Source organism: Anabrus simplex, chromosome 8 (assembly GCF_040414725.1).
Source record: "Anabrus simplex isolate iqAnaSimp1 chromosome 8, ASM4041472v1, whole genome shotgun sequence".
NCBI classification, from domain to species: Eukaryota; Metazoa; Arthropoda; class Insecta; order Orthoptera; family Tettigoniidae; genus Anabrus; species Anabrus simplex.
In genome coordinates, this window is record NC_090272.1 from 16,017,619 (window position 1) to 16,036,131 (window position 18,513).

Sequence of the window (18,513 nt, forward strand, 5' to 3'; positions counted from 1 at the left end):
ACATGTCAAGGTCTGACGGGCGCATTCAAATCACCGCCACATCAACAACCATACGTCAGCTTCCATTGCATGCACTCAGTTGTCTCTTGCAGGGACGGGAGACTAAATTACATAGTACCCTGCCACGGCGCCACCTATGCGCTATAGTGCACCACAGCACCATCATACGGTAAGTCTCAGAACTTATTGACTGTACTACGTATGAACTGTTACAGGTGCTGCACTGAAACCTGTAAACTCCTGATTTAGTAAAAGGGTCCGATTTGTTGACCAGGTTGGAATTGTGGAGAATATCTACATTTCTGTTGTTGGTGCGGAAAGCAATATTGATATTGTGTTTCTTGAATAGGTTGGTAACGCTGTAGATATTTTGACTGAATGTAAAAGTTGAGAATAAGTGAGGCTTGGGATTATCTTTTATTAAGTTAGATTTAGAGCGATGTCTGAATTTGTTGATAATACGTTCGATAAAACTTTTATTACAACCATTAAACCTGACTATCACACGTATAGTATTAAGTTCTTCATTTAGGTCTGCTTTCGACATTGGAGTTTTGAACGTGCGATCAACTAAGCTATTGCAAGTAGCACATTTGTGGGAGTAGGGATGCATGGTATCTTGTTTTATTGTTGAGGCTGTATGGGTAGGTTTTCTGTATGTTTTATAAGAAAATGAAGAAGGGAGTCTGGTGTTCGTTATATCTAAAAAGTTGATGGAAGCGTTAGTTTCTGAATCCAGCGTGAATTTGATATGAGGGTCTATGTTGTTGACGTTTGAGAGGGTATTCATTGCAACGACAGAACACTCGTCGATGATGACAAACGTGTCCTCTACAAATCTGGCCCAGAACTTAATATTGCTAAACTTATCATTCCTTTCAATGGCATTGTGTTCCAAAAAGTCAAAGTATATTTCTGCTAAGATGCACTGAATACCCTCTCAAACCTCAACAACATAGACCCCGATATCAAATTCACACTGGATTCAGAAACTAATGCTTCCATCAACTTTTTAGATATAATGAACACCAGACTCCCTTCTTCATTCTCTTATAAAATATATAGAAAACCTACCCATACAGCCTCAACAATAACACAAGATTCCATGCATGCCTATTCCCACAAATGTGCTACTTACAATAGTTTAGTTGATCATGCGTTCAAAATTCCAATGTCGAAAGCAGACCTAAATGAAGAACTTAATACTATACGTGTGATAGTCAGGTTTAATGGTTATAATAAGTTTTATCGAACGTATTATCAACAAATTCAGACATCGCCCTAAATCTAACTTAATAAAAGATAAACCCAGGCCTAAGTTATTCTCAACTATTACATTCAATCAAAATATCTACAGCGTTACCAACCTATTATGAAACATAACGTCAGTATTGCTTTCCGCACCAACAACAGAAATATGGATATTCTTCACAATTCCAACCTGGTGAAAAAATCGGACCCTTTTACTAAGTCAGGAGTTTACAGGTTTCAGTGCAGCGACTGTAACAGTTCATATCTAGGACAAACTGACAAGAGCTTCAAGATTAGATATGCCGAACATCTCAATGCAATTAAATACAATAGGTTTTCCGCAGTTGGTCAGCACATACAAGATTCTAAATGCAAATTTAATGGATTAGATCAAGATTTAACAATGTTAGATACGTTGGGCAAAGGCCCCCTACTAGATATCACGGAAGCCTGTTACATACATCTAGACCAATACTTCAATCCTAATCTCAACTTGAATGACATTTCTGAAAAGCCCAGAATTTTATTCGATTCTCTTATTTCAGTTCTCAACAGTGTTAACCCGTAGAGCGAGGCTCGTGGCTCCAGACGCGCGACTGTTTTAATTTTTTTCTTATCTTCAATATTATGCGCGAGCCTTGAAACTTTCCTCACATGCTTTGGAAGGTGCTGCCATCTCTACGATTTTTTTAACTACTTAGTAAGAACGGTATTGCGACAAGGAATACCCTTTCTATTTCGTTCGTTTTGTTCAATGCAAAAATCGCTTAAGCGCTGCATCACATTCAGCCCGTGCATTGCTGCGTTCATCAGTGGGCCACATGACTGGTCCTGCGCTGTACTAAGTTTGCGATAAATAGAAGCTTCAATCTGTTCCTTTTGTATTTTTGAAATGTGTTAGAGTTTTATTTTATTTTATAGTGTATTACAGTATGTTTAAAAGGACGAGAGATATTCCAAGTGACTGTACTATTCGTGATTTCCTTGAAAATAGCGAAGATGAAAGTTGTAGTGATTTCAGTTTGGAAAGTGACGATGAGTCTCCGTTATTAGTAAATATTCCGGGAACTAGCTTTTCTAGTAGGATTCCAAGACACGTTCAATCGGTACGGAGTTAGAGTTCCAGTGAAAGCAGTGAAACTGGAACTGCGAATGATGGTAATCCTGCTGCTGTACAGGGTGAACGGGATGTGCGGGGTTGTAAGTGAGCAAGGTTTCCAACAAATTACAATGCTGGAATCCAGGGTGAACTTTTAGATAAGAAACAGTCCGAAGAAATTTACGAATTTTTTATAGATTACGTACTTTGTGAGCTTATTGCACAACAAACGAATCTGTATGCTCAGCAAACAATTACCTCAAATTCTTTGATGGCAAAAGTGAAAAGAAGAAGTCGTGAGAGAGACTGGGTATCCACTAACAAAAATGAAATAAACTTTTTTCTAGGAATCTTATTACTGCAGGGTATTGTTCAGAAAGTAAAATCTTTCAAGATTAAAAATATTGTGTCCACCTATTCAATACAAATATATATTTTTAGTGGTTAAATTCTACATGAATTAAACACACCAGTTAGGGACATGTTTCACCCTAGTTATGGGCATCTTCAGCCTATATTAAACTTAAGGTCAAGAATTAAAACTATAACATTGGAACTTATAGTAAACTAAATACTAAATACAATTGTCTTATGCTATTTACATAGTTTACAATAGTTTACAATATGTACAGTATGTGCATTAACTTTGCTAGAATTCCGTCTATTGAGGTGAACTTATGGCCGGTTTCAGTCATGTGCTGGCTCATGGCTGAATACTTATTATGCTTGGAAACATTGTAATGTTCCAGATACCTCGTGTAAAAGCTCCTCCCAGTTTGTCCAAAATATGTGAACTCACATTGGGCACATTTTAACCTATAAACACCTGACCTTGAGTAAACGTTGTTAATATTGGCTCTACTGTGGTTGAGGAAAATGTTCTGATTATTATTTATTGTCTTGAAGGCTATGTTGACGCTGTGTTTTTAAAAAATATTAGTGATATATGATGGCTATTATACGTAAGGGTGGTGTAGCTGTTTGACTTTGGTTTCTATGGGACTAGGTTGGACGATAACTTAATTTTGATCTTATTAGTTAACCGATTGATAACATTTACTTTAAAGCCATTGTACCGAGCTGTCTTATTTAATTTAGTTCTGTTTCCAAACTTTTTGGCGAAAGAGGAACTTTTAGCGCCCTATATATTAGACTATGATAGGCAGCTAGTTTTTGGGTCTTAGGATGTAACGACGAATCTTTAATAGTTATGGGTGAACGAGTAGGTTTTCTGAAAATTTGAAATTCAAAAGTGTTATTCAAGTGTGTAATTGTTAAATCTAAAAAAATTAAAGAATTGTTGACCTCATCTTCTTTGGTGAATTTGACGTTAGGATCTATTTTGTTCAGTGAGACTAATATATCATGATTGTTAGTAATGTCCTTATTGATGATCACGAAAGTATCGTCAACAAACCTTAGCCACAAACTAATGCCCTTTATTTGTGAAATTTTTGTATGTTCTATATAGTCCATGTAAATATCTGCTAGAATGCCAGAAAGAGGGTCGCCCATAGCTAGGCCTGTCTGCTGATAATATTTACCATTACTTGTAATATTGTTCATAAGCCAAAATTAGTCCATTACTTTTCTCGTAATAAACTGTTGGCTACTCCTGTATTTTATGAAATTATGTCTGAGAAACAATTTTTCCTTTTACTGAAAGTTTTGCATTTTGCGGACAATGAAGCTTATAATAGACAGGTTCATCCCAAATTGTATATAGTGAAGCCAGTTCTAGACGATCTATTATCAAAATTCAGAACCGCATATACTCCAGACTATCGCCTATCTATCGATGAGAGCCTGTTATTGTGGAAAGGTAGACTGGGATGGAAGGTATACATACCGAAGAAAAGGTCGCGCTTTGGTATAGAATCTTATAAGTTATGTGAAGCTAAATCTGGGTATGTGTGGAACCTCCTATGGTATACGGGGAAGGAATCTGATCTGGTAAACGAAGTTTGTGGAATAGATATTTCTGAGTACACTAAGCCTTCCAAAGTTGTATTTACACTGGCCGAAGGTCTCCTGAATAAGGGCTATCTAATAGCTGCGGATAATTACTACACTAGTCCGGAGCTATTTGACCTGCTCAATGACCTTCAGACAGATGCTGTAGGCACCGTAAGACCGAACAGAAAAAATCCTCCGAAAGATGTAATGGGGAAAATACTAAAAAAGGGGGAAATTGCGTTTGCTTATCGTAACAAACTCATTGCTCTCAAGTGGAGAGACAAGAGGGATGTGTGTATGCTAAGTAGCATACATGATGCCGAAATGCACACTGTGAAAAACAGGAAAGGGGGCACAGTAGAAAAGCCTGTCATGTGTATAGATTACAATGACTCAATTTGTGGGGTCAATTTATCTGATCAGTGTATGGTCCCTTACAGTACAGCCCGAAAGCAAATAAAGAAGTTATACCAAAAGATTTTCAGGCACTTGCTGGACATAACAATGTTCAATTCCTTCGTTATATATCAAAAACATGGAGGAAAATTCATTCACTTACAATTTCGTATGCACGTTATCCAGAAGCTTTTTGACAAGTATGATAAATCAACCCCCGCTGAAGCCCAGCCAGTCAGATCAGTGGTGTCACTGTCAAATGACACTTCGGATCGATTCTCGGGAAGGCACTTCCCGGATTTCAATTCCCCCTCAAAGACGAAACCCATTGCAAGTAAGAGATGTGTTGTCTGCAATGAAAATAATAAAAGAAAGGAGAGACAGCACTGCTGCAAAATCTGCGATGTTGCACTGTGCCAGGCTCCTTGCTTTGGAGTGTACCACACCGCTAAAATGTGAACTGAGAGGCATCTATAGCACGTGTATTGTGAATAGTGTTCATAGTTGTGCAAATTCGTGTGTGCGTGCATGCGTATAGACAGTGACGGTGACTGGGGAATAAAGAAAGTCGCAACTAAATGGTAGGGCCTACGTTTGAACAGCGATTTTTTTTTTTTATTGATCTTTTAGGCAGCTAAAATACAATAAAAATTTTATTTTTCCCAAAATGTGGAGGAGCACTACCCCTGAGGCCCCCCCCATTGTCGCCGTCACTGCGTGTGGATATATAGTGAAAGTCTCTGAGTGAAATTAATGACTCGGCAGTTTCATATCCAGAACAAGAGAAGAAAGTACATATTCGGTTAGTACATTTTTCTTTGATCATTTGTATATTCTTCACTAGTGTAATAATAGTACAGTACAGTACAGTAATAGTACAGCTTGTGGGACTACAATGGTAGTTTGATTCGTAATTGTTTACTGCTTATGTACAAGTTTTGGAAAGTAACTATTACAATGCCCATAAGAGGAAAAAAAATGGAAATATGAGACTTATGCGTTTGTTGCACTAAAAAACGTCTTGCTTAGAAATCGTTCTTTATCGTGAATAATATGCGGTGCAGTATTGAAATTAATGTGTCTTATTGCCACAGTATACAAGTAATATTAGACAGATACATGTCGGGTTGCGTAATTCCAAGTATTTAAAAAAATGATGAAAACACCTCCCCACCATAGTGGGTAACGAGGAAGAGTTCGCTCCCCACTTAACGGGTTAAACTCCCTAAAAATAGCTTGTTTTTTTCAGATTATATGTTACACGTTATCATGTTATCCTTCCCTACCACGCTCACCTGACTCCGCCCCCTGCATCACCCCTCCTCTCCCCCTTCCTGACCCAACCCTTTCCCTCCCTTAACAATGTTCTATGCTTCTAGCAAACTCTAGCACTAGCTCCTTGCCACTCTCCACGCATCCATCAGGCCGTTTGAGGTGAGTCTCCTACTTAACTTTATAGTGTTTTGCCCTATTTCCACTATATCATTTTAACTCTTAACTTTCTTTTCATACTTCAGGTTCTGAATTGGATCAAGAACTTTCTGTCCATATTATCACTTTCTCTTTGACTGCAGTATGATCCACTTCTTTGTGTACCTTATAATTGAAGGGCTTCTTTTCATGAGTTGATGTTACAAGCCACCATCAAACCTACTTATGTTATCGAAACAGACTTTCAACGTATTAGGTCGTGTTACGTACATGTAGTACGTGTTGAAAAGATGTTAAGTACAGAACAAAAATGGCCAGCCCAACACCAGTGGGATCCGAATCCACAACCGATTTCGCGTCGGTTGCTTATGTTACTTTGTCAGTAGTCTGTGGAAGGACTGCATCCCATGTCAGGTTTTGGATGTCCGTGTTTTATTTTCACCTAGTGTTTAGCAGTGCTACGCTTGAGACTTTTTATGTATGTGTATGTTCAGTCCATTCGCGATACCATTGGTAGGATCCTGAACAGCTCTGCCATCAGCTGTCATAGATGACCTAGGCATCACTGAAGAGGCGTACTAGGGAAATGAGGAGTGAGGTAATTTCCCATTGCTTTCCTCACCGAGCCAGAGTTGCTATTAAATGTCAGTCTGCCAAGCCCACTGAAATGCATACACCAACCGACCCTATGAGCAACATTTTCACACCATACATAGCAGGGACTGGCTGCATAGGGATTGGCATTACTAGCATCGTTCATACCTCAGTCACTTTCATATTGTCAAAGCCAAGGATAAGACAGAGACAGAGAGATCTATGAAAGTAACAAAATTGCTCTAGCCTATACCAGAAGACATGGTGCACTGTAAACACTAGGTCCTGCCAGCAAAGGCATGAGACTTTTTAATCATTCCAAAGTGATCCAAGTCTTTAAACATTTGTTAATATCTTCACTTTCATTTTATACTTTGACCAACAAACACATGACTTGTTTATATTCTTTTATGCATTGTGTTTTTACTTCATCCTATTAATGTCACTTATTACTAAGGGTCTATTATATGTACTACATACTTGTATATCTTGGTTCATACAACCTGTTCAGCTGATGATGGTGTCCATAGACACTGAAAGCGGTACTGAATTAAAAAAATGTTGCGATTATATTAACAACATATGATGTATTGAAAAAAGGTGGATCAATCAAATTTCCCTTTATTGTATGTTATCTCCTTTCAATACGGACCAGATATGAAGTTTTTAATGTTGAATGATCAATGTAAGCTCGCACTTATCACTAAAAATAGTTGCCAATACTGTAAGTTATCACTTTATCAAATAACACAACCACAGATCCGCTAACCGATAGGAATCGCCATGAAAAACACACAAGAAACTGTAAATATCACCACGTGTTAACCATGCATTCAAAACTGAAGTGCCCGCAACGTGGTGATGCGCGAAGATATTAAATTTCCGCATAGCACCAGCGCGTTCTGTGAGTCTAGGTAAGTAATATTAATGTCTTTGACCAATATATGATATAACACCTTTAATATCACCATAGGTAACAGGAACTCTAAAGGAAAAATGGACATTGCGTGCTTTGAAATGTAGCATCTCGTGCGAGATACTAAAGCCATCATTTTGCAACTCTGTAACGTAATGAAGCAACTCGTCTTCCTGTTCAGGAAACCAGTTTTCGGCCCTCTCAATGCCTTTTCATTGCCATGTGATAGCAATGTGGAAGAAAAACAATTACCTCTTATCTCAAATTGGCAGTTCAAGTCAAACCTTGATGAACTTTGACATTGTTATTTGAGTTTTTTGTGTTTTTAATGTATTTAATGTGTATGTACAATTAGTTTTTAAGCTTAGGTTAAGTTTCTACAATCATATTTAAACCTCAAAAACAATTTTACTTTCACGAACTTACAAATGGAATGACAACATACATCCAACTCATACCCCCATTAGACATCCGGATGTGCTAATGGATGACAACATCTTTTCAGACAAGTAACACAAACCAAGGCCTAAGAGATGTAAAACCATGATATGTCAGCTGATGATGACCAAATAGGGTTGAAACCGGTACTGTTATGTCATTTACAATAAACAGTATTGATAAGGTGGAATTTCTTTCTTATCCATATATATAAACTTTGACATACTATGCAGCACCACCATCAGCAAGAAGGGAGAATCTAGTGTGCTTGTACATACAGCTGGGTGTGAAAAACAGCGTTGCACTGCCATGCTAGCAATAACCACAGGCGGAAGAAAATTGCCACCACACGTTATTTTCAAAAGCAAGACAGTGCCTAAAGCGAATTTTACCAAAGGCATACATGTACAGGTTCAAGAGAAAGGATGGATGGATACAGCTCTTGTCCACGACTGGGTCCGTACAGTGTTGGGAGCATGGCCAGGGGCACTGCTTCGATGCCCAGCAATGCTAGTGTGGGACAGGTTCCACGGACACTTGGTGGAAGACATGAAGAAATGTCTTCAGGAAATGAAATTTGATCTCGTCATTCCTGGTGGATTGCAAGTTGTCCACTTTGCAAGTTGTCCACATTGTCTACAGCCCGTAGATGATTCTGTCAACAACCTCTTCAAGGACAACATACGTAAATTGTACGCCAAATGGATGGCAAGAAGGGAGCATGAGCTTACGCCAGCAGGCAAAATAAAGAAGCCGTCAGTCGAACTTGTGTGTGATTGGGTTATGGTGTCGACAGACGTTATTGTGAAAACTTTCTTGAAGACGGGCATCACAAATGCGTTGGACAGAAGTCAGGATGATGCAGTATGGGATGGTGACCAAAATGATGCTCACGAGAATAGCTCGGAGACTGAAGGCACTGATAACGAATAGGGTAAGTATGCCAGTTGTCTTGTTTCATTAGCCTAGTGGAAATTTTACGTTCCTTTTTTTTTTTTTTTTTTTAATACGATCTTTTGCACACACATTGCCATATATCATGCACTGAAAATGTTCACACTTATATTTTGTTAAAGTGTGAGTTATATGCAAGTCAATACGGTATTCCCTCTTGTTGGAATTTCTCATTGAACTGATGAAATCTTGAACTTTCTAGAATGGACACATTGGACCAGTCCAGCTAATAATATTCCTACTTGTTTATGGAGTAAATGGCTCCCTGTATGTGGTTCCTGGTTTATGCTCTTTGTTCTATTTAAATAATATGAATTAGGTGGCACAGTTAACTAATGCGTCCTTGTATTCTAAGATAACGTGTTCAATCTCTGCTGAGCTTCATTTTGTTTGAGGATATTGGAATGCATTGTCTGTTGTTGGCTTCCAGAGAATATCAGTTGTAGAGAATTAAACATATTGTTATTATTGCGTTCCCTTCTTCCTTGTGGTCTTTCTCTTCTTTGAATGCTTCATTTAATGTTCATAAACCGTTTTATCACTCCAGCACTAAAATTATAATCAGATCTGAATACAACTACGACCATTCTAAACCAATTAGTGGGGCTACATTTGGTCATAAATTTCATTTCATTTCATCGTTGGGTATAGATTTGATAATAAATGTCCAGTACTACCGATACACAGTCTGACAGAATTACCATGCCCTATTTGTCCTAAGCTATATAAATCATCTTTGGACGTTAACATTCACATCGATAAAGCTCACCACGAAAGCAGGAGAAATAAAATATCTATGCACTATGCCATAAACAACAAGCCCCTTGTAATTCTAATTCCATAATCCAAACCACTGAGAATAGAAACGATGACGGACATGTAGAACCAATGTAGAGTAATCCAGTAGTCAAAAGATATCCCAAACTAAAATGCTATTTTAATGCAGGAGTGGGAAAAGAAAATCTCTAGTATTATGTAGACTGGGAATGTCAATTAGTTAGAATCCATAAAAATCAATTTCATGGTCCGTATTGCACTTCAACAGACTCACAACGACAATTAAATTGAAATAATATATAAGGTAGTTCAACCTATTAAATACAAATAAATACAAAATGTAGTGTTACATTCCTATTTAATTATAAGCGGAAGCGGTACCGGTTTCGACCCCAATCCAGGTCATCATCAGCCGAATAAAATGTAAAAAACAATGCATAGGTAAGAAAGAAATTAAAGATCAAGTCCCCACAAAAACAGTTGAAGAGGCAATATAAAACAACAGGGATAGGCACTGTAAAATTCAGAAGAAGTAGAAGGTAAGTCACTTAAAAGAAGCAAGGCGCAATCTTCTGAACAGCAGCATAGCACACGCAAAGTTCGGCAATGTCTCATAATGTTTACGAGAAGTGGAGAACAGTTAAATGCATACACTATCAGGCGCGAAGTCACAACACAATCCAACAAATATGAAGATCCAAAATCGTACAGAAGCCGAAGACGAGTAGCCCAATTGAAGTAAATTGCCAGCTCCCGAAGATCAGCGCGACATATTCAACATCATTTAAATCTAAGAATTTCATTTTTGTCCGTATTGAACTGAGAATGGAAGATAGGAAACAAATGAAAAACGTATATGCACAGTGCGCTATTTCTTGAAGATAAAAATTCAGGTCGTAATTGAAATAGTCAAAGTCAGCGCAAGGCATGAGTTTAAATTTGAATGTGAAGACCCAAAATGCAGGTGGCAATATAGTATATTAGTATACAGTTCAATTCGGAAAGTAGGTTTTAAAAAAAATAAAAATTAAATAACGAATTGAACACCATCCGTAATTCACAATTAAGTAACCATCCGTAATATCGCTAAATTTAATGGCTTTAACAATTCTTTCATAAACTGTATCATCAACAAATTCAAACACTGTCCTAAAGCTAGGTTATCAAAAGACAAAACAAAAACCCACTGCATTTTCCACTTTCACTTTCACTCAAGATGCTTATAAAATAACTAATGTTCTTAAAAACCCAACATGAAAATTTCTTTTAGAACCAATAACAGAAATCTTGATATATTACACAACTCTAAATCACTAAATAAATCTAATGCTTTTTCTAGATCTGGAGTGTACAGATTCAAATGTAACAACTGCCGCTCCTCGTTCATCCGACAAACTGGCCGCAACTTCAACATCAGATACTCCGAACATATCAACGCCATTAAATACAACAGATTCTCTGCTATAGGACCACACATACAAGACTCCAAGCATAATTTCACCAATATTGAAAAAGTATAAAAATACTTAAAATCATTAACAAAGGCCCCCTCCTAAACACTACTGAAAATTGTTTTATTCACCTTGACCAATACTTCCCTAATTTCAATTTAAACATCATTTCTGAAAAACCCAATATCCTCTTTGACTTCCTAATTCTTCTTCTCAAAAGTTCTAAATTTCTAAACCCAAATTCAATTTTCTATGCCTTACAAAGTTCCTACCCAAATTTTCTGCCTCCAATAACCCACCCTCCTGACCCACACTAAACTACCGCTCCTTTATTTCCCTATCTTATCCTTTCCCATCATCTTTTAACTTCAAATCCTTTTAATCTTATCTACTAATCCTCTTCCTTTATTAACTTATCCTATCTTTTCACCTCTCCTCTAAAAATTTAAACTCGTGCCTTGCGCTGACTTTGACGACTTCAATTTTTTTTTTTTTTTTTTTTTTGCTAGTTGCTTGACGTCGCACCGACACAGGTAGGTCTTATGGCGACGATGGGACAGGAAATGGCTAGGAGTAGGAAGGAAGCGGCCGTGGCCTTAATTAAGGTACAGCCCCAGCATTTGCCTGGTGTGAAAATGGGAACCACGGAAAACCATTTTCAGGGCTGCCGATAGTGGGGTTCGAACCTACTATCTCCCGAGTACTGGATACTGGCCACAATTAAGCTATCGAGCTCGGTGACGACTTCAATTACGACCTGAATTTTTATCTTCAAGAAATAGCGCACTGTGCATATATGTTTTTCATTTGTTTCCGGTATTGTGCTTTTTACCATTTTTCTCTTCACAATTGTTTTTTACGTCAACTGTTCTAAAAAATCTACAAGATCCTAGTTACATATTTCAGTTATATTTAATTGTATTATATATATCTATGTACATTTTCGCGACCGAAGCAAATACTGGATCATTAAACTATTCATCGAGTTCCGTTGGGGTTTGAAAGCACAGTGCCTGACGTTGAATATGTCGCGCTGATCTTCGGGAGCTGGCAATTTACTTCAATTGAGCCTCTCGTCTCCGGCTTCTGCACGATTTTGGATCTTCATATTTGTTGGATTGTGTTGTGACTTCGCACCTGATAGTGTATCTAAACTGGCTCATTTAACTGTTCTCCGCTTCTTGCAAACATTATGAGACAATGCTGAACAATGCGTGTGCTATGCTGCTGTTCAGAAGATTGCGCCTTGCTTCTTTTAAGTGACTTACCTTCTACTTCTTCTGAATTTTATAGTGCCCATCCCCGTTGTTTTTTATTGCCTCTTCAGCTGTTTTTGTGGGGACTTGGATCTTTAATTTCTTTCTTACCTATGCATTGTTTTTTGCGTTTTATTCGGCTGATGACCCGGATTGGGGTCGAAACCGGTACCCGCTTCCGCTTATAATTAAATAGGAATGTAACACTACATTTCGTATTTATTTGTATTGAATAGGTTGAACTACCTTATTTATTATTTCAATTTAATTGCGATACATTTCAATATGGAACATTATGAAATTTTTATCTTTAAATAGATTCACAAGTAAGTATTTTTTATTTTCCACCTTGTCGATGCATTAGTTGCTTAAGGCAACTTATTCGTTAAAAGTGGTACGTGTTTCCTATATTATTAACATCTTCAGCCACATAACACTGTTTAGATGAAAAATTCATATATTGACATAGTACCATTGCTTTGAGAATCTCTCGCTTCTAACATTTTACAGTTCTTTGCCGACCAAACTGCTTGGTCCTCAACACACTGCAGTCAGGTACTTTAAAACTAGAAAGCTGCAAAGAAATCATAAATACGATCATAAAACATATAATAATCCAAAACGAAGGTCTACCACTTGACGAAAGAATCAATGAAGGCAGTCGGGAAATAACAGAGTGAAGTACTGAGTGCCATTAAACTTCAGAAGAATGGTAAAGCCACTGGTTCACGCAGAATTTACACTGAAGTTGTTAAAGTTATAGCTGAACAGGACTCAATCAGCCTCAGTCTACTAACATCATTGTTCAACATTATCTATACATCAGGAAGCATACCGTCTGACTGGCTGAGATAAAGTTTCATGCTAATACCAAAGAAGCAGAACTCCTCCCAGTGTGATGATTACCGTATGATTAGTTTGATGTCCCACGTACTAAAAATATTTCTGCGTATCGTACACACCCAGATTTACAAGAAATGTGAATCTCATATGGATCTGACCCAGTTTGGTTTTCCTAAAAGGTGTTGGCACACTTGAAACACTCTTCTCCTTAAATGTACTAGTACAGAGGTGCAGGGACATGAATGTTGATGTATATACTTGTTTCATTGACTACAAAAAAGCCTTCAACTGTGTGAAACATGAAAAGATGGTAGAGAAATTAAGATCGACTGGTATTGACCAAAGCGATCTACGCATTATCAGGGCACTGTACTGGAATCAAATCACAGATGTCAAAATCGATTGAAGAACATCAGAAGCGACTACAATCAGAAAAGGTGTTCATCAGGGATATGTACTATCACTTCTCTTGTTCAACATTTATTCTGAAGCAATATTTAGGAAGTGTTGCTGGAAGAAAACTGCGCGATAGTTATAAATGGACAGGCAATTAACAACATCAGGTACGCAGATGATACTGTTGTCATAGCAAATTAGACAAATTAGTACAGCGCTGAAGATTTTGGCCTGTTTGTCAATGCTTCCAAGACCAAAGTTGTAGTCTTCTCTAAAAGAAAAATCCAAGCAACCCTGTCAAAAAAAAAAAAAAAAAAAAAGGCAATAAGATTGAACAAGTATCCTCCTTCAAATACTTGGGCACTGTGCTAGATGAGGAATGCATTTCCAAGAGCGAGATGAAATCTAGAACAGGCCAGGAGACAATTTTTTTAGCATGAAACAGCTATTTACAAGATCGGATCTAAGTCTGCAATTGAGAATGCGAATGATTCGGTGCTATGTGTTCTCCATTTTTCTCTTTGGATGTGAAAGCTGGACTTTTGACCAAAATCTAGAAAAACGAATTGATGCTTTTGAAATGTATCTATATCGCCGCCTACTCCGAATACCTTGGGTGCTGAAAATTTCAAATGACGAAGTCCTTCATCGCATGAAGAAACAAAAAGAACTATTACTTACTGTAAAAAAAAGGAAAACCCAATATCTAGGGCACATTATGAGAGGCAAGAAGTACCAGCTATTACAACTCATTGAAGGTAAGATACAGGGGAACAGGTCTGTAGGCAGGAGGAGGAATTCATGGCTGAAGGACGTCCGAAGATGGCACAACTGCACTTCAGGAGATGCTTTCCATGCTGCAACATCACGTACGGAGCTGGCAATGTGGACCGCCAACCTCCGCTAGGAGAAGGCGCCTCAAGAAGAAGAAGAAGGATTGATATTCCCACTACAGTTGCGCGCCTGTAACTCGGTTCTTAAAGATTTTGGACAAAATTATAAAATTATAAGAACAACAATATGGCTTTAGACCAAATAGATCAGCAATAGACTTGATATTTGCAGTGCGAACGATAATGGAAAAACATCTGGAAAGGAACAAGGAAATCATATTAGTATTTTTGGATTTGGAAAAAGCTTATGATACAATTAAGAGAAAACATGTATGGAATGCCTACTGAAAAGGAATGTACTAAAATCATTAACTAACAAGATAAAAATGTATCATGAGAGTAAAAGCAGTGTACAAGTGGGGAGTGGTGACTCTGAAACATCTTATACAAAAAAAAAAGTCTCAAGCAAGGAAGTGCACTGTCGCCATTGTTTATTATATTGATGGATGAAATCATAAAACTTGTAAAACAGAGTATCAGTAGTGATGAAGTGAATGCTTTGGTATTTGCAGATGATGTGATGATTTGGGGAAAAGGAGAAAAGGAAGTGCAAAGGAGACTGGACATTTGGAATGAAAATCTGAAGGAGTTTGGAATGGTAATCAGTAAAAAGAAAACTGTAGTCATGCACTGTGGAAAAGAGAAAAAGAGAAGCCAAGAGAACATAAATGGAGAAGGGTTAGAGAATGTAGAACAGTTTACATATCTGGGTAGCATTATTAATAGAAGTAATGAAATCAACCCTGAAATTAATAACATTCTAAGTAACCCTTTCAGACCTGAAAGAAAACTGGCGGTGTGAATTTTTGTTTGTATGTCAAAAACTGACTAAAATGCTCTTAAATACATATATTTTTAGTTTATTCTACAAAATAAAAATTAACATCTGAAAAAAAAGCACCCGCACAATTGTGCGTGTCAGGACTTACTTCACTACTTATAAAAAAGAAAAATTACCTCAATGCATGTGAATATACATATGTACATGATCAAATGTTCTATTTTACACTGGGGAATAATTTAAAACAATTAAATCTTCGTTCAAACACAAGTAAAAGTTACATTTTCCACATTGAGGAGGAGTTTTGCTATTACTGCCCTTTTGGCAACAGCAGCTTGTCGTCAGACCTGAAGGAAATCTGGAGGTGTCTAAACGTCAAAAACTTACTAAAATGCTCTTAAATGCATGTTTTTACAGTTTATTTTACAAAATAAGAACTATCGGCTGAAAAATAGAATCCACACAATTGTGCGTGTCAGGACTTCATTCACTAGTTGCAAACAATAAAAAATTACAAAAATTCAACTCAGTACATGTGAATATGCCCATGTACATGATCAAATGTTCTATTTTACAGTGTGGAATGATTTTAAACAATTAAAATCTTATACATTACATTTATCATGTAGAGTGCGAGTTTTTCTTTCACAGTCCTTTTTGTGACAGCACCCAGCACTCCTGCATTCATTGGCTGTAAGGAAACCTAGCCCGCACATTTGTGCGCATCAACATTCAAAACCTCATGGTATTACGTACGATGTTGTAAGTTCACAATTTACGTTTGCTAAACAATCTACACACTTCAATGATTATATTCTGATATTCAGTAAAGCTTCTAGATTAATGTGAAAGCAATAAATAAATGCTTACTTTAGGCATTACTGCTTCCTGCCATATTCCTAACAAACTGTATTTTTAAACTCTTCTTTCTGGCCCCTGGTGGTCAAGTACTAAATAAAAACAGCTGAAGTACATGCTACGTGCCCCGCACAAGCACTGCAGTCCGGTCTAGCGCCAAGAAATTGTCAAATAAGCTCAGACATAAATAAAATACGAACCCGCACAATTGTGCGTACACGGCCTGAAAGGGGTAAAAGTACACTTTATCATCAAGACAGAGAGCTTTTATGGGATGACAAAGTACCGAAGAGAACAAAATTAACATTATGTCTGTTAGGTCAGGTCATCAGCCCAGAGGCTGGTTGGATCCCCAAATAGCACCACCAAAGGTTATGTGGTTATAAGGAAACTGCAAAAACCAATGGCAGCACTAAAATGAGGCGTACTAGGCAAGACGAGGAGTGAGGTAGTTTGCCATTGCTTTCCTCACTGGGTCAGAAAGTGCTATTGCAGCACGACTGACCCTATGAGCAACACCTTTCATAACACTCAGATGCACTAGTCGTGTTCTGAATGTCATTACTCAGGACCACCCATACCCCAGCAGCTTCCATATTGTCACAGCCATGGATGAGACAGGGACTTCGGTGAAAGCTACACTTTACTCTGGCCTGTGCCAAGGGATGGATAACAGTATTCCATACCAGTTCTAACATACAGACTTGAAACGCTGGTAACTAATAAGAGACAAGATAGTAAGATCCAAGCAGTAGAAATGAAATTTCTAAGAACATCGGTTAAAATGACAAGAAGAGAGAGATAGAATTCTTGGATCTGTTTCTCGCTTCTTCTTCTCAATCTCTGCTGCAGCTTGTCTCCTAACATCTGGAGGTGCTACTTCCATAAGTGGAAAGATCTTATTAACAGGAGTTGGTCGTAAGCAGCCTGTAACAGTGCGACCTGTGTCGTGGATGGCAACATGAACTTGGTTTTATGAGCAGAATTCCTCCAGATTGGAGCAGCATACTCCGCAGCAGAGAAATACAGTGCAAGGGCAGATGTAGTTGGTATAGATATTATATATAATATTGGAGCCAACACACTTCCTTGGGGCAGGCCATCTTTTGACATATCCATCGGCTTTTCTTGTCCGAGTGACAAAAAAGCCTTGTTCTGGAGCAGACATTGAATAAACTGTCAGTGGATAGTCTCTGGTTGTTGAATACATCCTCGGTACATCTAATTTAGATGAATTACATTAAGGCTGAAGATGGCCAGCCAGAGCCGAAACTAGTCCCTAGAGTAGTAATGTAATTCAATAATATTGCATAATATACTGTAGTATTGAAAATGGTGGATCATACGACATTAATTTAATAATTGTTATTGTGATCACAATTCGGTACGGATCAAGACCATGAAGTTTATATCCTATGAGTTGTAAATATATTCTAGTGCTTTTGGACTCGGATAAATAAATAAATTCTGAGATTCCTGTTTCTTGATGATCCTTTTCTACAAACTTTACGTTCTTTTCAAGACTGCAGAAGGCCCAAAACATGTATCGCTAATTGTTTTTTCTAATTAACATTTGTGTTTTGACTAAGGTTGACTTTTAATTTACATATTTCTCTATTTTAAAATTAAGTCGTGAATAAGGAAATCTGGTATGAACAAAAAAAAGGAAGAAGTAGTGTGAAGTGGCTTTAAGGGCTGGTTTACACGGGTAGAGTAGCAAGGCGAGTAGAGTAGATAGTAGAGTAGCCACGTTACTCTACCACTGTCTGGTAAAGTTGACACTTGTATCGTTCATACGGGAGTAGAGTAGGAGCACCATGTCAAGACGCAAGCACATCGTAACGAAGAGTTTAAAGACATTTGCAAACGTATTAATGCAAGAGGTTAGTGAAGCATTAGAAGAAGCAAATGAGGAAAGAAGGGAATGGGTAAGAGGCTGGCTTAGGAGAGAAACACTCGGGGCATCAACATTAATTCTGAGAGAACTTGCGACAGAGTATAAAGAAGAATACAGAAAGTGTATGAGATCGAAGCCTGATAACTTTCACACACTGTTAGATGCTATAACACCGCAAATTCAAAGACACAACACAGTGATGAGAAATGCAATAACACCGAGATTTAAGCTTGAGGTGACTGAAGTTCTTGGCCAATGATAATAGCCATCAGTACACTGTAAATCACGCTGGCGTAGGCCTAATTTGTAGTAGCTTCTTTGCCATA

The 18,513-nt window shown here is 37.7% G+C and overlaps 1 protein-coding gene across 1 annotated transcript in view; it reads left to right on the top strand.

Moving 5' to 3' along the window:
• The window catches only part of OstDelta (oligosaccharide transferase delta subunit), a 427,988-nt gene that overhangs the window by 269,893 nt on the left and 139,582 nt on the right, over positions 1–18,513 (top strand). The gene's annotated exons all lie outside the window — the stretch shown is intronic.